This window comes from Narcine bancroftii, chromosome 3 (genome assembly GCF_036971445.1).
Source record: "Narcine bancroftii isolate sNarBan1 chromosome 3, sNarBan1.hap1, whole genome shotgun sequence".
In the NCBI taxonomy this organism is placed as follows: Eukaryota; Metazoa; Chordata; class Chondrichthyes; order Torpediniformes; family Narcinidae; genus Narcine; species Narcine bancroftii.
The window spans coordinates 307,250,586-307,274,432 of NC_091471.1; the positions used below are offsets into that span (position 1 = coordinate 307,250,586).

Below are 23,847 nucleotides of genomic sequence, written 5' to 3' on the forward strand. Positions count from 1 at the left end.
CAAGTGCTTGTCTTGATGGAGTGCCTATCTCCATCATTCCCTCAGACAGTGCATTTTTAATTGGACTTAGCGTGAAAAAAAAATCTTCTGCAGGTTCCTTTTGAATATCCTCCCCTTAAATCTAACTCTCTGCCCTCTGGTTATAAAGGAACTTAAGTTCAGTCCAGAGGCAGTGCAGAGTTGGCTGATTCTGGTTGGGGAGCTGTGAAGTATCACACTTGTCTTCAGAATTTTTGCATTTAGTACACAAGGAAGGTGAGTGACAGTGGCTGGTCAACGTAGTCATGCGCACATTCGACACTCCAAGAAGGATCCATTTCAGTTGTGCTGTTGTTAAGGTTCAGAGCTTATTTTCTCGGACTGTGCCTTTCCAGCATACCTTTCCAATATGAGAAGCAGTGGTGTTCAGTATGGCAGGAACACATCTCTAGATCACACAAGGAAGATAGTCCATTTAGAAGAACAGGCACCATTTTAGAAAGACCACCAATGAAGCTTGCTTGATATAACTAGAGTTGGAGGAGTGCGAAGATGGGAGAATGGGAATGCAAACTGCTCTGGGAGAACCACATCCATTTATGACCAGGGCTGGAAGGGTATTCTGCCAATTCAAGTATTGGGAAGATATCTGTATAGCGACTGGACAGTTATTTTGCAAGTTTGCATCTCTCCCTTTTGTAACTTCAATTGGGTAACATTTATGATTGATCTAACATTAGGTTGAACCCCTTTAAGAATTGTAACACACCTTCAGAGGAATGTTTTGAATACTGAAAGGACTGGATAGAGTGGACATGGAGTGGATGTTTCCTGTGGTGGGGGAGTCTAGGACCACAGGGTACAGCCTCGGAATACAAAATAATCCCTTTGAACAGAGATGAAGATGAATTTCTTTACCCAGAGGGTGTTGAGTCTATGAAATTAATTGCCATGATGGCTGTGGAGGCTATGTAATTGGGTATATTTAAGCTAGAGGTAGATATGTTCCTGATAAGGAATGGAATCAAGGAGGGAAGGCAGGAAAATGGAGTTGAAAAAGATAGTAAATCAGCTATTATGGAAATGGCGGGATGGAGTCTATGGGCCAAATTTCACTCCAATATCTTGTGGCAGCATTGAATTTATTGAAACCCAGAAAGCAGGGCACCCGTGCAAATCTGCTCTGCCATTGAATACGACTACTGATCATCCAACTTCAGGACTGCTTTCTTCCTGCATCTTTTGATCCCTTTAGCCTTTACAACCACATCCAGTTCTTTCAATATATCCAAGAATTTGGCCTCAGCTACTTTCTAGAGGAGAGAATTCTGTAGAAGCTGTTCCGACGTCCAGCGGAAGAAATGGAAAAAATGCTGCTTTCCCCAATGGAAAAATCTAGTAGCTTAGATTGTTTGTATAAATTATTGGCTTCCCTCCAGCACCTAAGTGTGAATGAGAAAAATAAATGAACAGAGTGGTGCAGCTAGTACTGCCACAGCATCACAATGCCAGATACCTGGGTTTAATTCGACCTTGGTCACTGTTGGCATGGAATGTGCACCTTCCCCCTGCAATCGCTTGATTTTCTTCCAGCTGCTTTGCTTTCTTCCCACCTCTCAAAAACCTGTGTGTTGGTTGGCTAATTTGCCACTATAAATTACCCCCTGTAGGTAGGTGAATGGTAAAATCAGAGGGAGTATAAAGGGAGGGTAAATCAGATTTCTGTAGGATAAGTGTAAACGGGTGGCAAGGACTTGAAGGGCTGAAGGGCCAGTGTCCATGCTGTATGATTCCATGGCTTCATATTGAGTCAGGACCACACCTGAACCACCACATCTTGATGGGATGGAGCGAAATTGGAGCTGAAGGGGTAGAAATGTGTTGGGATGTAAAGGATTTTCATCTCAGCTGCAGAACGTCTGGTGAAGCCTGTTCAGGGCAAGGAATATTATTTTTCAATTCTGTGACATCCTGTTCAACTCTAAGCTAGTTTTCGTTTATTAAAAATGCCACATCGAGTGATAATGCTATTTAAAACCCATATTTTAAGGCTATGTCAATTCCTTATTAAAGACGGGTATATAAAATACCAGGAATAAATTGATGATGGGTAGTCTATTACATTAAACAATAACCGACTAAAGTACTAGAGTCAAAAGCTATTCATTATCTACATTAAATACAATCCTAGAGATTCCCAGTCAATGATATAGTCCACTTGGTCATGCTTTTCAATTTTTCACCCAACTGCTTCATCCTTCTTCACTGGCTAATGAACTAAAATACCTTGAACCTTCTACTGACATTGGCTGAAGAGGATTATCTGCCTTATTGGGTTCAGAGTGCCTAATCTCCATTGGAGGTCTCTGCCCAAGACTGGAATGTCAGGCAATGGCATCTGTGGATCAACTTGGTGTAATGAATCCCACTGGCAACAGAGAATGTACATAAAGTATCTCCCAAGGTGGAATCTGTAAGCTTCAGGGGCATCTGCATTAAATCACCTGGTCAATGAGTACTTCTTCTGCCTCCATCCCCAACATCATAGTTCCTACATTTGATCTCTCCTTCAGCTCGTGCTTTCACAGAGTTCTACCACTGAGGCTCCAATCTTGCAATTTGTAAACTGATCACAACCTTCTTCATAAAGTATTGTCAGGATTTTTGATCTCAGTTAAGATTCCGAACCAGTTCTCTTCAGAAGCACAAATATCGTCACTTTCCTTGGTAATGGATGCCAGTGGATAGCAGTCAGAAGGATACATCCTGAGAGCTCTCCGTCTTTTTCCTCCTTCAAGTCACCTCTTGGCCCATTTTGTTGTTGAATTATTCTCTGGTTGTGACCTATCCTAGGGATGGTGAAGATCACTCTACTGTGGTGAGCTGTCCTACTTCAGGTGAGATGCTACCCGAGAACGTTCTCGGCTGATCAAATGGTTCAGCAACAAAGTGAGTGAAGAGAAAGGCATATTCACTACTGCAGTGAATGGTTGAGGTAAATACGGTAGATGCTGGAAATCTGAGAAAAGGAGCTTGGAGCCTCCGTGAACACGATGGAGTGAGTGAACTCCTTCTGCATGATAACAAGTAAGTGGGTGAGCTTTGAGCACAGTACCTGAAAGCAGATGGACAAAATGGGCCAAGAGATGACTTGAAGGAAGATAAAGACGGAGAGCTCTCAGGACGTATCCTTCTGGCTGCTATCTACTGGCATCCATTACCAAGGAAAGTGACGATATTTGTGCTTCTGAAGAGAACTGGTTCGGCATCTTAACTGAGATCAAAAATCCAGACAATGCTTATGAAGAAGCATCTTCCTTTGATCAACAGTGGCATGACAATAGATTAAGATATTGGGAAGTGCAGAGAGACCTAGGGGTACTTGTACATCAGTCTCTGAAGGCGAGCATGCAGGTACAGCAGGCGGTTAAAAAGGCAAATGGTATGTTGGCCTTCATATCAAGAGGGTTTGAGTATAGGAACAAGGATACCTTACTGCAGCTGTACAGGGCCTTGGTGAGACCCCACCTGGAGTATTGTGTGCAGTTTTGGTCACCTTATCTAAGGAAGGATGTTCTTGCAATGGAGGGAGTTCAGAGGCGATTCACCAGGCTGATACCTGGAATGGCAGGAATGACTTATGAGGAAAGATTCCGCAAATTGGGATTGTACTCGCTGGAGTTTAGAAGATTGAAAGGGGATCTCATAGAGACCTATAAAATTCTGGCAGGACTGGACAGAGTGGATGCAGATGGGATGTTTCCAATGATGGGAAAATCCAGAACCCGGGGCCATGGTTTGAGGATAATAGGCAAACCATTTAGGACTGAGATGAGGAGGAATTTCTTGACCCAGAGGGTGGTGAATCTGTGGAATTCATTGCCACAGAGGGCAGTAGAGGCAGGTTCATTAAATATATTTAAGAGGGAATTAGATCTATTTCTTCAGTATAAGGGTATTAAAGGTTACGGAGAGAAGGCGGGGACGGGGTACTGAACTTTAAGATCAGCCATGATCTCGTTGAATGGCAGAGCAGGCTCGAAGGGTCGAATGACCTACTCCTGCTCCTATCTTCTATGTTTCTATATTACTATGACCATCTATTTCTGTCTCATTTCTGCTTGCAAAACTTCTCATTGTTTTGTCACATGCCAACTACCTTCCTCACTGTGCTGAATGAGGAAGGTAAATCAGGACGTAGGAGTCCATGATCTGGAAATCTGAAAGTGAACATTTCTGGTTGCTCACCAACCATTTGAGTGGCGTATTCAGAAGTAACAGGTCATGGAGCTCGTTTCTACAAGTCTATGACTGGGAGACAGCACGCCCTGGGAAAACTGATTGATGCCCAAGTAGATGATTAATCAGTATGTTTTGTGATAGATTGGGCCCAGGTTTGCTATCAAGATGGGTTTAAATGAGGCAGTTGGCATGTGACAAAACAATGAGATGTTTTGCAAGCAGAAATGAGACAGAAATAGAGGGTCATGCCACTGTTGATCAAAGGAAGATGCTCATGGAGCATAAAAGTCAACATGGTGCAGTAGAACTGAATGGCTTATTTCTGCACCATATATCACATACAATCCTACATAAACATTAAAGGCTATCAATTTTTAAAAGCTTGGCAAGGAATACAGAATGTTGGAGACAAGCTGACATTACATCTCTGGTTAAAGCACACTTTGTCAAGAAATTGAGGGACAGGTTTAAATTGATTCACTGACTGCAAAATCCATTTCAACCTCCTCAAGTACATCTTTCTAAGTGTGGATGTGACAATATTTGAGAATTGCAAAAGGGTTCTGCTGTAATTGGCAGCCCCAGCGAAGTTGTGAGATAAAAACAAGGTAACTTTCAGCTGAGAAGAAAATGTCCACAAAAATTATTTCATTTTTTTTTCCAAGTAAAGTATTGGCTTTGTGACAGATTATCATTAAAATCTCTGCTGTTTCACAAGGCCCCTTCAAATATGCTTTGATTTTGTTACTCATCTCACTTTCTTTTGCATCATTAAAACAAAACTGACACAAATTGGGCTGATTCTGGCTGGCTCCTCTGTGAAGGGCTGAGAATGCTGGGATTTTTACAGTGGGAGAGTGACTTCGGGACATTGATGCTATGTTAACTAATGTGTTCTCCCACAAATCTTTCACAATCCCTCAAACTATTGATTTCAGATTTATTGTCAGAGTACAAACATGCCATCACATAAAACCCTGAGATACTTTTTTCCTGCGGGCGAGGCAGAATTAACACTTATTGATAGTGCAAAAAAATCTACACAACGTACACATATAAACAAATAAAGAAATGTAAACAAACTGCGCAATACAGAGAGGAGAAAAAAAATCAAAAGTGCACAAGTAAGAGTCCTTAAATGAGTCCATGAATGAGTTTGTTGTTGAGGAATCTGATGGTGGAGGCGGAGCAGCTGTTCCTGAACCCGGTGGTGCGAGTCTTATGGCACCTACACCTCTTTCCTGATGGTAGCAGCAAGAACAGAGCATGTGCTGGGTGGTGTGGATCCTTGATGATTGCTACTGATCTCCAACAGCAGCGCTCTCTGTAGATGTTCTTGATGGTGGGGAAGTTTTTAGCTGTGATGCATTGGGCTGAGTCCACTACATTTTGCTCAGGGGTATTGGTGACCCCTTACCAGGCTGTGATTCAGCTGGTCAGCACACTTTTCACCACACATCTGCAGGAATTTGCCAGGGTCCCGAGGAAGTAAAGGCACTGACATTCTTTCTCCATGATGCCGTTAGTGTGTTGGGTCCAGAAAAGACTCTCTGAGATACTGACTTTCAATTAACTCACCCCATCATTCTCTGATTTCCCCAGTGATCACTGGATCATACACTTCTGGTTTTCTCTTCCTGAAGTAAACAATCAGTTCCTTGGTTTTGGTGATATTGGGTGTGTGGTTGTTAGTGCACCGTTCAACCAAGTTTCAATCTCCCTCCTGCATGCTGACACATTGGCCCTTTTTTTATACAACCTACTACAGTCAAAAAAACAGAAAATATAGCATCCTATATGACAAATTGGCAGATGTTCTGGATTATTGGACATTACTCCCCTTAATGCACCAACACCCTTAAATTGTTTGAAGGTTATATGGAGGTGGAATAGATTTTCCAGTGAAACCTAGGTTAAGTTTAAAGAGAGTCGGGGTAAAGGGCCCAGTGAGTGCAAATCATCATGGCTCATACCTTCACGAGCGAAGATGAACACGGTGCCTTGTAGCTTTTCTGCCCTCACAGAACTTTTTGTAGTTGTTGGCACATTGAGATGTGCCACTATGAATGGCAGAACGCCATGTAGTGCGATTTTTTTGCGAAGCCCTCCCAATCAGTATATGACTGGAGATCGTGCTTGATTAGGTCTTTGTAGCGAAGACATGGGTGGCCAAAAGGGCGGGGAGCATCTGGCAGCCCACCGTAGAGGACGTCTTTGGGCAAGCAGGCAAAAGGAGAATGGGAATGTGATCCTGGTATTTTGAAGCTGATGTTGGGAACGGAACTCTAGGGTGTTCGAAGGGAGTGAGGAATAAGATCCCACTGACTTGAATGAAGGTGAGTGTGGGAAGTTGGAACTTGGTGAAGTTAAAGGGAGTGTGGGAAGTTGGAACTTGGTGAAGTTAAAGGGAGTGTGGGAATGGAGCCTTGGGGAGGGAAGAGGGCCATGGTAAAGTTAAAAGGAGTGTGGAAATTTGCAGAATACGCAGAAGCATCAGGATTTCTGAACAATGATTATTGCCGTGTAGTCCATTCTCCTTAATGTCAAGTTTAAGTTCATTGTCACTGGTACAATGAGAACATTTGCTTTGGAAGCAGTCCAGCTTGTCAGAAGTAAAACATGGAAGTCTGCAGATACTGAGGTTGAAGTAAAAACACAATACTGGAGAAACTCAGCAGGTCAAACAGTCTTTTATATAGGGGTTTAGATGGGGTGGAGTCTGTTGGGGTGTTCAGGAAAGTTTCTTGACACAAAATATGTAGATAAGCCTACAAGAGGAGAGACTACTTGATTTGGAATTGGAAAATGAACCTGGACAGGTGTCAGATCTCTTGGTGGGAGAGCATAGTGATCATATTCCATCTCTTTTACATTGGAAGAAATACGAACAGACAAGTTAGAAAAGCATTTAATTGGAGTAAGGGAAATTATGAGGCTATCAGGCAAGAACTTGGCAGCTTCAATTGGGAATGATGTTCACATGGAAAAGTACGGAAGAAATGTGATGAATATTCAGGGATATTTGTGTGGAATTCTGCATAGATATGTTAAGGCGAAACAGGGAAGTTATGGTAAGGTACAGACACCATGGTGTACAAAGGCTGTAATAAATATAGTCAAGAAGAAAGCTAGGTATTTTTAGTGGGATAGAAGATTTTAAGGCTAACAGGAAGGAGCTTAAAAAGGAAATGAGGAGAGCCAAAAAGATCCATGAGAAGGCCTAGGTGGGCAGGACTAAGGAAAACCCCACAGCATTCTGCATGTGAAAAGCAAGATGTGAAAGAATAGGATATATCAAATGTGACAGTGGGAAAATATATATGGAACTGGAAGAAACAGCAGAGGTACTTAACGAATGTATCAGTATTCACCATGAAAAAGGATCTTGGTAATTATAGTAATGAATTACAGCCAACTTAAAAATGTGAGATATTAAGAGAGAGGATGTGCTGGAGTTTTTGGAAGGCATCATGTTTTATAAGTCACTGGGACCGGATGAGATGTACCCCAGGCTATTGTGGGGGGGGTTGGGGGGGGTGAGGGAGGAGATTGCTGAGCGTCTGGTGATGACCTTTGAATCATTAATGGGGGCAGGGGAGAGGTTTTGGAGGATTGGAGGGTTGCAGATGTTGTTCCTTTATTTAAGAAAGTGAGTAGGAATAGGAAATTATAGACCAGTGAGTCTTACTTCAGTGGTTGGTAAGTTGATGGAGAAGGACCTGAGAAGCAGGATTTATGAACCTTTAGAGAGGTATAATATGATTAGGAATTGTCAGCATGGTTTTGTCAAGGACAGGCTGTGCCTTACGAGCCTGATTTAATTTTTTGAGGACGTGATGACGGAAGAGCAGTAGATGTCGTGTATATGGATTTTAGCAAGGCATTTGATAAGGTGCCCCATGTAAGGCTAATTGAGACAGCAAGGAGGCAAGGGATCCATGACATTGCTTTGTGGATCTGTAACTGGCCTGCCCACACAAGAGTGGTTGTAGATGAGTTATATTCTGCAGGGAGGCCAGTGACCAGTGGTGTACCTCAGGGATCTGTTCTGGGACCCTTACTCTGGAATTTTTATAAATGACCTGGATGATGAAGTGGAGCAATGGGTTAATAAATTTGCTGCTAACACAAAGGTTGGGGGATGTGGTGGATAGTGTGGAGGACGTCAGAGGTTACAGTGGGACATTGATAGGATGCAAAACTGGGCTGAGAAGTGGCAGTTAGAGTTTAACTCAGATAAGTGTGAAGTGGTTCATTTTGGTAGGTCAAATATGATGGCAGAATACAGCATTAATGGTAAGACTCTTGGCAGTATGGAGGATCAGAGGGATCTTGGGGTCCGAGTCCATAGGACGCTCAAAGCAGATGCGCAGGTTGACTCTGTGGTTAAGACGACATATGGTGTATTGGCCTTCATTAATTGTGGAATTGAATTTAGAGGCCAAGAAGTAATGTTGCAGCTATATAGGACCCTGATCAGACCCCACTTGGAGTACTGTGCTCAGTTCTGGTCACCTCACTACCAGATGGATATAGAAGTCATAGAAAGGGTGCAGAGGAGATTAGAAAACAGGTTGCCTTATGAAAACAGGTTGAGTGAACTTGGCCTTTTCTCCTTCGAGCAACAGAGTGACCTGATAGAGGTGTATAAGATGATGAGAGGCAAGGATCATGTGGATAATCAGAGGTTGCCACAAGAGGACACAGGTTTAAGGGGCTGGGGAGTAGGAACAGAAATGTCAGGGGTACATTTTTTATGTAGAGAGTGGTAAGTGCGTGGAATGTGCTGCTAGCAACAATGGTGGAGGTGGATATGATAGGGTCTTTAAACAGACTTTTAAATAGATACATGGAGCTTAGAAAAATAGAGGGCTATGGGTAAGCTGAGTAATTTCTAGAGTAGGGACATGTTCGGCACAACTTTGTGGGCCGAAGGGCCTGTATTGTTCTGTAGGTTTTCTTTGTTTCTATGTTTTTATATAGCAAAGATAAAATTTTAAAATTAGACATGCAGCACAATAACTGGCCAATTTAGCCCTCCAAGTCTGTGCGGAATAATAAAATAATAAAAATAAATATAAATAAAGATACATAAGTGACAGTTTGAAAGTCTCGAGACTTTCATCAAGGTAAAGATGCAGTGAACTGAGATTCACTGGTCGGGTACTGTTCTGATGGTTGGCTCTGCCCCCATCTACCCATATATAACCCTGGTTTCCTGCCTAAACCCTGAGCCCTTCTGAAGACCACTGTTATAAGCTAATAAAAACATATGTTTTCCTTCTGGTCGTGAGAGATTTTATTTGAGCTACGCTTTTATTCCCTAGAAGATGGAAGTGCTACTCAAGCCAGGTACGCTGCTGACGGACCCTCTGTCCTCCGACATGTCTGAGGTGTTCACGTACTGCCTAGACTGCTTCCAGGCCTACCTGAACATGACCAGAGATGTCTTTCACACTGATGAATTCAGGAGGTCCGCACTCGTTTCCATGGTAGGAACGTAAGGGTACGCTGCCATTGAGGCTTTGACGGCACGGTATTTGAAGTTGCAAAACGAGGTCCTACGAGGCACCGACTCACACTATGATGCCAATGGCCAGGAAAAACTATTGACGATTACTTGCTGTATCTGTGGACACTTGCCAAGAAGTGCAGGTATGAAATGGCTATGGGCCACGTTCGTGAGGAAGAACAGATCCGGGACATTCAAGTCGCGGGGGTAAGCTCAAGGTACATGAGGCAGCGACTGCTCGAGTCGGGTAAGAAGGACCTGGCTGGCCATGGCACTGGAACAGGCCAAGCTCGAGAATGACAACCTCAAAGCCAGTGAGCTCACTCATCCAAGTGACCCCCTCCAAGGACTGGCGGCTCCCACTACCCCAGGCCTAATGGCTGCTGCTTCCCGTGCTAGGGAGTGCATTTTCTGCGGCAAGAGCCAGCATCCCCGATCTCGTTGCCCAGCTAAAGACTCAGTTTGCTCCAGCTGTGGCAAGAAAGGACATTGGGTGAGGGTTTGTCACATGATGGGAAGCCTGGGGAAGACCATGGCCTGCACCGCCCCTGGATCTGACTCCAGCTCCAAGCCACCTGCCTTGAATTCACCTGAATCCACGCTGCGCTACACGCTGAAGGAAGGTGGCTGCAAGAAAACGGCGCAAGGTGGCTCGCAGCTATCTTGCCGCGACACAAATTCAAACTTGGCGCCTTCGTTGTCAGAGGAGGAAGGAGGGTGGCCATCTTGCTGTGCCCACAAGATCGACGCCATCTTAACTGCGGGCAACCCAGCACGATGGGGGAGGGGCATTCGAATGAGGAGTATGGAATGTCTGGAGTCCTAGCGTCAATGGTTCTAGATCAGGACAGACCTCACCAGCTTAGCAACTCCATAGTGACTGTTAAGGTAAATGGACACTCCACTAAATGCCTAATCGACACAGGCTCTACTGAAAACTTCATAGACTGCAAACCTATTGCTACCAAGAGCAGGAGGTACAGCACAGCAGATCGAGAGTTTATAAAGTGAGAGACTCAGTGTCTACTCAATGAAGGTATCATTGAAACTCTCACTAGCCTGTAGAGAGTGCAAGTGGTGGTGGTAAAAGGGGGATACAAGTCCAGGCTGGTAATTGACTAAAGCCAAACTATTAATCAGTGCACACTCCTGGATGCATACCCCCTCCCTCAAATTGCGGACATGGTGAATGATATTGTGCAGTATTGGGTCTATTCGACCATTGACCTGAAAGCTGCTTATCACCAGCTGCCAATCTGTTCTGAGGACTGTCCATATACAGCATTTGAGGCTAACAGTCGTCTCTATCAATTCTGGAGGGTCTTTTTTGGTATAATTTACGGGGTTTCTATCTTCCAGAGGCAGATGGACAGAATGGTGGATGAGTATGGGTTCAAGGCTACCTTCCCCTACCTCGGTAACGTCACCATCTGTGGCCATACCCTGGAGGACCATGACACCAACCTTGAGAGTTTTCTCCATGCAGTGAAAGCGTTGAACCTCACTTATTCCTCTAGCAAGTGTGTGTTCATATGGCTATGTGAAAGGATGTTCCCCATGTTAGAGCTCCCTGTCCCTAGGACCACAAAAGCTTTGAGGCGATGCCTGAGGTTTTTCTCATATTACGCCCAGTGGATCCCTCAAAACACTGATAAGGTTTGACCCCTCTAAAAAGCCACTCCTTTTCCCCTCTCGGCCAAAGCCTAAACAGCTTTTAACTACCTCCAAAACCACATTGCGAAAGCTAGCATGCACACGATGGACGAGAATGTACCTTTCCAGGTGGAAAACGGTGCTTCGGACGTGGCCCTGACTGCTACCCTCAACCAGGCAGGCAAACCGGTCGCATTTTTTTTCTCGGACATTGTAGGCCACAAGCTCCGAAACCCCTCTGTGGAAAAGGAGGCTCAAGCCATTGTAGAAGCCGTGAGGCACTGGAAGTACTACCTGACTGGTAAGAAATTTACGCTCCTCATTGACCAGCGTTTGGTCGCATTTATGCTTAATAACGTCAAGAGGGGCAAAATCAAAAATGACAAAATTGCTAAGTGAAGGATTGAACTCCACCTACCATTATGACATTGCCTATTGGCCAGGAGCCCTTAACGACCCTCCAGATGCCTTATCCAGAGCAAGCTGTGCCGTTGCACACACTGGCCAATTGCAATCTCTACATTATCTCTGCCATCCAGTAGTCACCTGCATGGCTCATTTTGTCAAGGCGTGTAATCTGCCCTATTCCACGGAAGACGTCAGGGAAATGACCAGGTTTTTCCAGGTCTGCACGGAGTGCAAGCCGCCCTTCTACCGCCCCACAAAGGGTGCACCTGATTAAGTCATCCAGACCCTTCGAAAGGCTCAGTGTCGATTTTAAGGGACCTCTCCCCTCCATGAACGGGAACACTTTTTTCCTCTCTATTATTGATGAGTACTCCTGCTTCCCATTCGCCATTCCATGCCCAGACACATCCACTTTGTCAGTAAAAAGGCCCTAGATTCCATTTTCGCCCTGGCTGGGTATCCTGGCTCTATACATAGTGACAAGGGCTCATCTTTTATGAGCGAAGAGCTACCTGCTGGAAAGGGGCATTGCATCCAGCAGGACTACTAGCTACAACCCCCAGGGAAACAGACAGGTTGAAAAGGGAAATGCCACAGTCTGGAAGGGTGTCAAACTGGCCCTCAAGTCAAGAGGCCTTCCACACTCACATTGGCAGGAAGTTCTTCTTATGGCTCTCCATTCCATCCTGACACTACTATGTACTGCGACCAATGCTACTCCTCATGAGCTCCTATTCAATTATAAGAGAAAGTCGACATCGGGTACTACACTCCCAACCTGGCTCCCAACCTGGCACATGAGGAGAAGCAAGACCGACGCCCTGGCGGAAAGGGTGAAACTGCTCCACATCAGTCCCACGTATGCCTATATGGAGTACCCAGATGGCAGAGAGGACACTGTCTCCATCGGAAAAGAGGGTCGTCGCCTCAAGTGCTCTACGAGCTGCAGAGCTCATTCTTGCCAACCCCAGTCAGGGCCTTGGGGAATCCAATTCAGGAGGAAAGGGCATCCCCCTCCACCGCAGAGCCGGAGATCCAGCCTGCCTCTTTTGTAAATAAATTTATTTTTCAATTTTTTTTTCTGAATCAATGTTCTCTGTTTCACACAGAGATCCTAAATTCTGCAGGAAGGGGTGAATGTAGTGAACTGAGATTCACTGGTAGTGAGTTGTACTGATGGCTGGCTCCACCCCCATCTACCCATATATAACCCTCGTTTCCTGCCTAAACCCCGAGCCCTTCTGAAGACCTTACCATCAGTTATAAGCTAATAAAAGCGTATGTTCTTCTTCCAGTCGTGAGAGCTTTTATTCGCGCTACAATGGAAAAAAGTCAGTAGGCATCCAGCTTGTCTATCCATATAAAATGTTTCAGTGAAAACACAGTACAGAATTACAGAGAGTGATCAATTAGTACAAAACAAAGCCAACATCATTTTACTACTGTCAGGCTCATTAATGGAGTCTGTGATAATGGTGAGAAAGAAACTGTATCAGGTTGTGTATGATCTTATCTCGTGTACTTGATCTAGCTTCCATTGCAGCTATATTCTGCCATCTCTGATTCCTCCTGGTAGATTTCTTGACCTTTGGGAACGTTGTCCCTACCATTCATGAGATGAGTGGATGGTAATGTGACATTGGAAAATAACGAGAAAGAATGTGAGGTCATTCAGACAAGGACGCCCAAAATATAATAGATCAGATCAATTAGATCTAGATTCTTGAGCAGAATGTGGGTGATCTTATTGAAATGTGCAAAAACCTTAGGGGCCATGAGGGGTGGATATTGGGATATTTCCACCAGTGGGAAAATCTTGCATGAGGGAAAAATCAAAACGTGTAAATGTGGTAAGAGACAACTTGTCAAATCACAAGTCAGTGCTCTGCAGCCTCACTCAACTCAGGATCCATGGTATTTGTAATCCATGATTACAACATGAATATTCATTCACACATACTTTTAACACCTTCAGGCATTTCACAGGGGTGCTACTGAAACAGAAATTTCCAAAGCAAGCAACTAAAAACTGGGTCAAAGATATAGATTTATTTTTGATATTTAGACATACAGCACAGTAACAGGCCATTTCAGCCCAAGAGTCTGTACTGCCCAATTTACACCCCATTAACCTACGCCCCCAGTACATTTTGAACGGTAGGAGGAAACCGGAGCCCCTGGAGAAAACCCACCCAGACACGGGGAGAACATACAAACTCCTTAAGGACAATGCTCCCCAGTTCATGCCGACCGCTGGGATTTTGGGGATTGTTAAAGGTGAAAGAGAAGCAGGGAGCATGATGGGGTTTGTTGGGAATTTCAAAGGCTTGACAATCTACACTATCAACAGTGAATGACAACATTCAGATTGATCAAGCAGCAGGTTTGGGAAGTCCAATTATCTCATAAGGTTACAGTGGAGGGATGCGTGAAACTATTGCGAGATTCCAAAATTAAGATGAAAAGCTGGACTTTGTTTAACTGGCAATTGACAGAATTTAGCAATTACAGGTGGCAGGGATGATTTGAGGTAGAATACAGGGTTTGTGCTGATTTTTGATACACAGAGAGCAATTCAAGAAGGTCTGCTGGCAGAGCGCTGGATTAATCAAATCCAGAGGTAACCATGTGAGTATTGGTCACTCAGTTGAATGGGTCTTTGTTATTAAGCTCCACACCAGCCTCCTGACATCTTGCTACTTGCCTATTTTTCTACATCCTTCTCTCTGACAAACCTAGAGCATTTCTCTTCATAATGATCTTGTTACTTGATGTGCCAAAAGCAAAACTTTCGCATCTTGCACTCATCCAGACAATCTGTAAAATACATGCTAATGTATTAGGCTTGGCAACCATGAACCTTCCTGTTTGACTGATTAAAATGAATTTGCTGTAAAGGAAATGACCGAGTTTAATCTGCTCAGGTTCAGTTCTCAAAGAAAAACAGTGGGTAAATCTGCCATAGGACAGAGTACGAACCCAAGCACACGAGCAAGTGCTAATCCACCATTTTAACTGGCTCATTCCAACTACGTACAAGTTGATATCTCAAAAACAGTGCAATCTCCTTGGACTTCATGCGAGTTGGAACTTAAGGCCATTTTTTTTACCCTCAATGGCCAAATGTTTCAGGATATGAATAGTACAGCTTCTCCTCTCCGCCAAAACCCAGTGCACCAGTAAACAACTGAATTAGCCTTACCTCAGGATTGTGCAGAGCACAAACCTGAGCTCACATTAGTGGGGACGAGGCCTTTTCTGTGATGAAAGCTAAATGTGATTTTTAGTCCATAATGAATAAATTGACCTCTTTTCAGGAAGCTTCAGAGACACTGCAATCTACCTCTGCAACCCAGAGTAGAAAAAGGGAAATTATCCAGGAGCCCAGTTTAAATCATTAAACCCTGCTTGTATGGACTTGATTTGATGGGCTCAAGTCTAATTCTTGGAGTATAGGATGCACAAAATGCTGAAACTCACACTTCAAGAAAGAGTTATTTGGTGATACAAATTTCCTTTTGTTCATTGAGGCCTCCCCTCAACCCCTCCCCTAGTGGATGGAAGGAGTTATTGTCTGTTCCTAATTAGTCTTAGGAATGTTAGAAAGGCAATGTATTTCCAAGCCATGATGGTGTGAGAGTTGAAGGAGGTGGCAGGCTCATACCTTGCTGTCTTTTTCTTTCTAGACGTAAAAGGTTGTGGGTTGAAGTCCCACAATTTATCTTCAGAGCCATTAATTGGTGGATGGAGTGAATGCACAAGTTGAGGGAAGGAGTAGCAATCGATCTGCTTGATGTATCCCAGTTGATATTGAGTTTCCTGAGTCTTACTGGATCTGCATATTTACAAACAAGAGGAAGATATTTCATCGCAATCCCGATATGTCCTGTGATTGATAGAATGATTTTAAGCTGTCAATCTTGACAGGCTCTGTATTCCTGCTGTGGCCACACTTGTAAAATAATAACTCCAGTAATGATTTTGTTAGAGGTGATCCAAAGAATAACTAATGACTGTGATGCAAATATATTCCTGGACTCCCAGGGAAGGCATGATCCTACTTGGATTTCCAAATGCTCAACAAGGTGTCAATCCCCTTCAAAATGGGTAGAGAGGGGACAACATTGCAGATATCTCAGCAGTTTTGCTTCTTGGGCTTACTCAAGTGGAATGACTCAATGAGTTTATAACCACACAAGTGAGCTTCATTACCATTGAGAAAAGAATGAGAGGGAATTGAAAGAACCATGTCACCATCATGTTTTCAATTTTTAATTTTGTAAGTAATGACTTTATATCAAGGTTATGCTTAAGTCTGCAGGTGTATTTCTCATAAATGTTATTAATTTTCCTCTGGGCTTGACTCTACTGTCAGTTTACATTATATGGGATGGCTCATTCACTGCTATACACTGAGGCATTGCAGATGAATATCATGAATCCAATATGATTCATTGTTAGGGAGCATGATCTTTAGTGATAAGGCCAGACTAATGGTTGCTTTACTTGTTATTCTGAGACAGGACACAGCAATTAAAACAAGGCCCCAGATGTAGTGAGCTGCATATTAAAATAACACCAAATTAGTCTTGCTTTTATACACAGTTAAATCTTGTCCAAGAGCTGGAATATTAATATCATTTTAATAAATGATGTACCCTTCAAATGGCATTCAATAGGGAACCAACGATTCAGCAGGAAAACACACCGATCGGCCCCCCCCCCCCCCACCCTTAGGATGTAGATCAGCTGGATGGGAGGCGCCTCTCTCGAAACCTGCTGCTGCATTGTCGGTGCCACCAGCCGCCCATGAGTGACAGTCCACTGCCAGTGATTTCAAGTAAGGTTGCAGGATTGCTAACGTGGGCAAGAAGGTGATTTACTCGCCCACGAACCAGGACAACTTTGCTTGGTCCTCTTATTGGCTGCAGAAGGTCAAAGTGTTGGCAATGTCACTTCATGTCAAAACTATCTAACTTTCAATGACAATTCAATACAATGCAAGATACAACGATTCAATGCAATGCAATATACTTTCATGTAATATAATTCAATATGAATTTGGTTTATGATGACTGGAAACAATGCTTTCCAACCAGAGCTCATGGGATCCCAAAGTAAGGAATTGGTCATGAGCCAACTTCCTTTCTGAGTTTGAAATGCCTCAGGAAACCTATTTTAGTACATTGGCATCAAAACATCCTGCACTTCCTTAACGAGTTATTCAAAATAAGGCAGCGCACTGATGGATTTTAACTCAGACCAGGTGCAAGTGTGGGGAACAGAAACAATCAGAGTTTACTATCAGCAATAACACTGAGGCTTCAATTACACTTGTAGGTAGGAGCTTAAATCCAAATTCCGACCGTGTGGCTTTGAAAAATGGCTTTTTGCAAATAAAAGATGTGAGATTGCTGCTTAGTGCAGAAGAAGCCAAGTGCTGCCATTGTCATTGCGAGCATAAACGGCCTTTTAATCATTACTCAACAACAGTTAGCTGCTGCCAATCAACCTCTTTGGCATTAACAATTAAGAGTTTCAAGCGTCAAGTCTTAATTGGGTTATTAAAAAGGCTTAAACTTTCATTTCTGGTTCCTTCAGTTTCTCTTTTAATTTAATTACCCCCCCCCCCCCCCAACTTTTTTTTCCCTCAGATTTGATTGACATAGAATTTGCCTGCTCTAATTTATGGAAATTGGAAATAGTACAGCTGGTTAATTGATGGTTAGTATAGATGGGGCAGGCTGAAGGGTCTGTTTCCGTGCGCTATGAATCTTCTCAGGCAGTTATTCAGATAGGTTCGTAAATTGTGCTGTTTACCTTAATCTCCTGCTTCCCTCACTGTATCATTGTCCTGCTCAAACTCTCAGCAAAGGTTTTGTGCTGAAAGATGCAGACGAAGATAGATGCAACATAATTCAATGCTCTAGTACAACAAAAAATCTGTTTAATACATGGAAGAGTGTGTTAAGCTTCTGAGCTTTGACCAGGGGATTGCATGAGGTGAAGGGGAACTAACAGTTCTGCATACTGCTCCTGTTAGACTTGACCTGGAAGTTATTCTGATCTACATGGAAATACTGACAACCTGAGTGTTCACACATTTAGCTTAATGAGGAGAAAATGGACCAAAAGAGATGGCAGTGTGTGCCTGAAGTAAAGCAATCCTTCAAAATCATATCAAATAAATCATTCTATTGCTCTCTTTTGCTCACAATGCATTTAGTCTGATGCCATTTTTTAATGGCTCCTTTTGTGTCATGCACCATTGTCTGCTATCGTCCCATTTATACAGTAACATGACATGCATTAGAGAATATCCTCTGGAATTCATGTTAATGTGCATTCCTGCTTCTATGACAGTTGCGGTACAAGTGATGATACTCGGCAATGTTGTCATTGACAAGACTGTTGCCATGGCATGTCTCCTTGAAATAAAGCAGTTGCTATGGGAAGTCTTATTACTACAGTATAAAGCTTATCTCTGCATCCACACATTTTTTCAAGAATAACGGCTTTTGTTCAGTGCTGAACTCTGGCAATGTGAGTTAATTAAAGACAATGCCTCTGCAGGCTGGCAACTAGCTTTGTTCCACAATTCCATCAACAGTTTGTTACAATGGCTTAGTGAGGTCACCCAGTAGCTGGGACCATTTATCTTCAATTTTCTATTTCCAAATTCGAACAAAATGCCATTTCCCAAGACTAGAATTACAGCAAGAGTATTCAGCGCCTCTGCAAAAATGTATATTTGATTTCCATTTCATGGGCTATATGCCTAGTGTGGCAATGTATTAAATTACTTCATGAGAAGTAATTACTGACCAACTGCATCACGGTCTGGTATGGGGACACCTGAGTGTAAAGCCCTGCAAAAGATAGTGGACATAGTCCAGGACATCACAGGCAAAACCCTCCCTACCATCAAGAACATCTACAGGGAACGCTGCTGTCGGGGACACAACCCAGCACACGCTCTGTTCTCGCTGCTGTCTTCAGTAAAGAAGTTCAGGTGCAACAAGACTCGCACCACCAGGTTCAGGAACAGCTGCCCCGCACCCCCTCCGCCATCAGACTCCTCAACAACAAACTCAATCAGGGACCCTATTTAAGACTCTTACTTTTACACGTTATTGATTTTTTTTTAATTGAATGGTCAGTTTGATTACATTTCTTTATATGTTCACATGTGTACATTGTGTCTTTTTTTTGCATTACCAATAAGTGGGTAATTCTGCCTTGCCTGCAGGAAAAAGAATCTTAGGGTAATATGTGATGTCATGTGTGACATCATAATATATCTGAAATCTGAATTAAAATTGTATTCCAAACTTAGACACTGAGCCACCTCTATCACTACACTGGTGTCAATAACAGTTTTACAACTTGTCTTCCAATTTCTACTTTTTCTTCTTTCTTTTTCTTCTTTGGCGTGGCTTCGCGGACGAAGATTTATGGAGGGGTAAAGTCCACGTCAGCTGCAGGTTCGCTTGTGGCTGACAAGTCCGATGCGGGACAGGCAGACACGGTTGCAGCGGTTGCAGGGGAAAATTGGTTGGTTGGGGTTGGGTGTTGGGTTTTTCCTCCTTTGTCTTTTGTCAGTGAGGTGGGCTCTGCGGTCTTCTTCAAAGGAGGTTGCTGCACGCTGGTGGATGCGTACTTTTTAAGCTGATATAAACTACAGGTAGTCCTCGGGATATGAACAACTCATACTTACGAAAGGGCTGTTCTGCAATTTGTACGTGTGCATTCATGTGCATAATGTTACCTCATGAACGCTAAATAAGAACCTAAGTACAGTACAACACCGATTATCCAAAATCGGATTCTCAAAAATCCGAAATTTTAATTTTTTTTAGATAAATGAGGATATCCCAAACAAATCTTGAACTGACTGAAGACCTCGGGCTCCCAGCGGCAGCAGGGAAACTCGGGCTCCCGGTGGTAGCAGGGAAAGCTGGGGTCCCAGCGGCAGCAGGGACCTCGGGCTTACGGCACAACCAGGGCCTCAGTGGGGAGGTGTCAGTGATCGGCTGTGGCCAGCAGTTTTTTTTTGGTGAGAATTAAACATTATTTTAATGCTTTAAAAGCCTTCCCTTGTTGTTTGTTTTTGGGTAAACACTGTTACAAGTGATTTGCTGTTGCTACTGGGCTGTTTCTAAAAAATGAGCAGTTCTCCGAAGAAAAGTTTATCCAAAATAGGCTCGGTCTCGATCATTTTGGATAATTGGTGTTGTACTCTAGTTGTTCCACCCTATGCACAAATTTGGCTTATGGACAGACCCAGGGATGGAAGTCTTTTGTAACCTGGGGACTGCCTGTATTGCAAAGAAGCAGAAAATGAGGAATGAGAGGGTTAATGCCACATAAGCAAACAGCACTACTCAAACTTCGGCATTTTCAAATCTCAAAGGAATACTGTGAAGAGGATCAATTGAATAGCCATCCATTTTAGCACGTTCATATGACTCCCACATAAAACGAATCCCATGGTCATTTGTTTTTGTTTTTACAGTTGATTTGAACCAAATGTGAAATACATTATCTTGACAATTTGTGCATTATTTTTAGAGCTATTGCTTCAGAAGTCAGAATTTCAAGAGATTTTAAGTGAACAGAAGGATAGGTGTGGCAAAATTAAAAGGGGTCGTCCATTGAATTTTGTTCTGAGAAATGTCAATGTGGCCTCCCCCCTTCATGTTTCTATTTGTCCCCCTCTTTGTGGTCAGGTCAGTTCTTTACCTCCTGAATCGCACTGTTTCTACAGTAGACTTTGCCATCTCTTCAGGGTTGCTCTAATTTTGCATTCCACCAGCGATGACCTCTGCATTTCCCGCTCTCGATGGTCTTAAACTTCAAATGCATTGACCTGGACATTCACCTTCTCCTTGCATTCTCCCCATGGAGTAAATAAAGCTAATTAAATTGTCAGTCTCCTACTCTTTCAAAAGAATTTCAAGACTGTGGAACATAGAACATCAAACACTACAGAACATGCCTTTTGGCCCTCAGTGTTGTGCTGACCCAAGTATTCCTACCAAAAAAGTACTAAACCCTCCCTACTCTTTATTTTTTTTCCATCTATGTGCCTGTCTCTTTGGCTTGGCTTCGCGGACGAAGATTTATGGAAGGGTAAATGTCCACGTCAGCTGCAGGCTCGTTTGTGGCTGACAAGTCCGATGCGGGACAGGCAGACACGGTTGCAGCGGTTGCAGGGGAAAATTGGTTGGTTGGGGTTGGGTGTTGGGTCTTTCCTCCTTTCCTGTCTAAGAGTCTCTTAAATATCCCAATGTTTCAGCCTCCACCATCATCCCTGACAGGGCATTTCAGGCACCCACAACTCTGTGTAAAAGAAACTTGACCCTGATGTCTTCCCTAAACTTCCCTCCCTTCACTTTGTACACAAGTCCTCGGGTGTTTGCTATTTCTGCCCTGGGAAAAAGGTGCTGGCTGTCCACCCTAACTATGCTTCTCATAATCTTGTAGAACTCTATTAACTTGTTATTCCAAATGATATCCAAGCCACGGCTTTTAAAACTAAAGCTTTTTGACACATAAGCTCTACATTCCAAATTGTATCACCTTCTCACCTTTTCTTTCCAAAGGTGGTGATGTCCTACTTTGAGTTATTCAGCCATCCCACATGTTAAAGAACATATTTTTAACTGTTAGGACATTGACTTCTTCAGATGAACCCTTATTATGCTGTATAATGAATGGACCTTATTAATGAGACTGTCTTCCATTAATTTTCACACCATTATTGCTATTTTATCTGCAAAGTATTGGTAATACTCAGTATGCCTTTTCACACCCTACTTGGACCAGGGTGAAATTCCAGGGAAGGCAGCACCTCTCGGGCCTTTCACATCCCTGTAATTTGCCCTCCCTGACAATTTAGGGGGGAGGGAGGGTTTGCTCCCAGCAATGATGTAATGATTGACACATTACGCATCACAGGAAGTCCTACTGATGTGGGAAGACTGTGATGTGTGAGTGCATCTATATACATCTTGATATCTAATATTTACATGTGTGTATATGTATGTATAAATACACACATATACATACATATAGAGCAATCAACAAATAGCAGAATGAATTGATTTATTGAAAGCAAATTGAGGTTGACGAGCTTAAAAGCTGAAATGATGATACGATAATGCAGCACACAAGCGCTGACGTCACGGCGCTTCCCCTGGTCGGGAATTTTCCGATTCAGACCACAGGGAGAGGGCAGCCTGGGAAAATTACCTGGGTCTGAGGCCCTACCTCCGGAGACCTGGGTAATTTTCCCGAGCTGACAGTTTCACACTGCCGGTTCATGGGAGGGTTCCCGGGAGTATTTCCCGAGAATCCCCATTTTTACACGGCAGTGTGGAAAGGCCCAGTGATGGAAACAAGCTTACTTAAGCAAAAGAGAGCCTCTGTGGAGATAGTATCTCAGCTACTGCAACTAATGGCTATTCCATCAACACTTTCCAAATGACTTACAGTTGGTTTTCTCAGATGTCATTACTCTGACAATTAGTAAAAGCTTAGCTTTGTGGATGTGAGATTTACAATGTTAACAATCTCACACAATAATAAAGCAAAGACTCGGTGCATCACTGAGATAGGTATAAGAGCAGTTGGCTTTGCTGTGAAACAATATATACCACACTCAAGAGAATTATTTGGAAGTAGTAACTAAGTTTGGTCATATATTGATGATAGATTTAGATGGAATATCAAAATAAGTCTTCTGTATGCAGACTGTAGTAGTGGGAGAATTGTCAGACAGAAGGAAGTCTTGGAATTCTGGGATATATTGAATCCCAGAGTACAAGTTTTGTAGAGGGTGTTGGGAGATAGGTAATTGAAATGCAGTTGGAGTAGAGCAAAGATGAATGAATATTCTGACGTTCTGTTCATAACCTCTGGGGACCAATAAGCATTTACTTAGAACTTTTTTTTTGATGATATAATGGATGTGATCCATCATTGGTTAGAGTGTGCACAGAATGTGAAAAGACTACTCTTGCTGTGAAGATCTGCATTTTCTAGCTCTGTGTGTTGTTATATTCAGAAGTGTGAATGAAATCAGAAACTGCACTTCATGTAACAATGGATATTATGGTCTAAGAAGTGAGATCTTCATAAACCAGAACATATCAGAGGAATATATCTATTGGGAGAATTACAAGTTTATATTGTCGGCTATTATGAAAGTAGAGTCAAGGACTTGGTCCATTCTTTTTAATCTTCCTAATTTTTAGCTTCAGTGATGCGATTATAAACAAGCTGTGATTCAGACCAAAGTTTCTGACATTAGTAAAAACATATCAAGGGTACTCTCATGAGAAGGTTTGAATGACCTTTTCTAAGGTGGCTGGCACAGGAAATCTCAAATCTGATGTCACTCTTCTTACTCCTCACTCTCTGTCTCAGAGAAGGAAAGGTCTCTTGTTATTTGATCAGTCTCCAGTCATTCTTGACCATCATTTTCATCTGCACTCCGAAGTCCTTGTTTCTCCAAAATTTTCCCATCAAAATATCCACTTGTGCATTTTCATACCTGTATAGTTAAGATTCATCCCTCTTCTTTCAATTTCTTTCAGAGGTCCTGAAGTTAATGCAACTCCTCAGCTATATCTCTCTTTCCTTCATTCTGTATTCCATAACTCTATGGCAAAGCTTACATCTTCTCTCTTGTGCTTTAACTCAAATAGGTGGAAGGGAGTCACTTCAGAAGCACTGAGTATCCGTGGATTGGCCTCCAGTGTTCCCGCAGCCTCTGCAGTTTCATGCTTCAGTTGAAACAACCAGGAACCCAAGCTCCAGATCCAAACTTCCGATATGACCAGGAAGCCTTCAGTGCCCGAGGCCTTCGAAAGTCCTTCAGCATCCTCTCAAATCCCCGATTCCATAAGGCAGTCTCCAGTAGCCCGCAGCCTATGTGTCCTTCAGCCACTGCAACCCTCACTGGTCTGCTGTCATGATCACTCTCTTGTAGGATCATCTTCTATGCTCCTCCTTTTCAAGAGGGGATGTTCTCCCCATTTCTGGTGCTC

General features: G+C 43.1%; 1 protein-coding gene across 4 annotated transcripts in view; it reads right to left on the reverse strand.

The window, feature by feature from the left end:
• Nucleotides 1–23,847, reverse strand: part of LOC138759042 (semaphorin-6B-like) — a 480,615-nt gene that overhangs the window by 169,043 nt on the left and 287,725 nt on the right. Inside the window, exon 1 of one of the 4 annotated variants that reach the window (XM_069928858.1) lies at nt 15,459–15,477. The exons of the other annotated variants lie outside the window; for them this stretch is intronic. The gene's annotated coding sequence lies outside the window, so the exon portion shown is untranslated. Of the gene's footprint in view, nt 1–15,458; nt 15,478–23,847 lie in introns of those variants that run through there. 4 annotated transcript variants of the gene reach the window in all.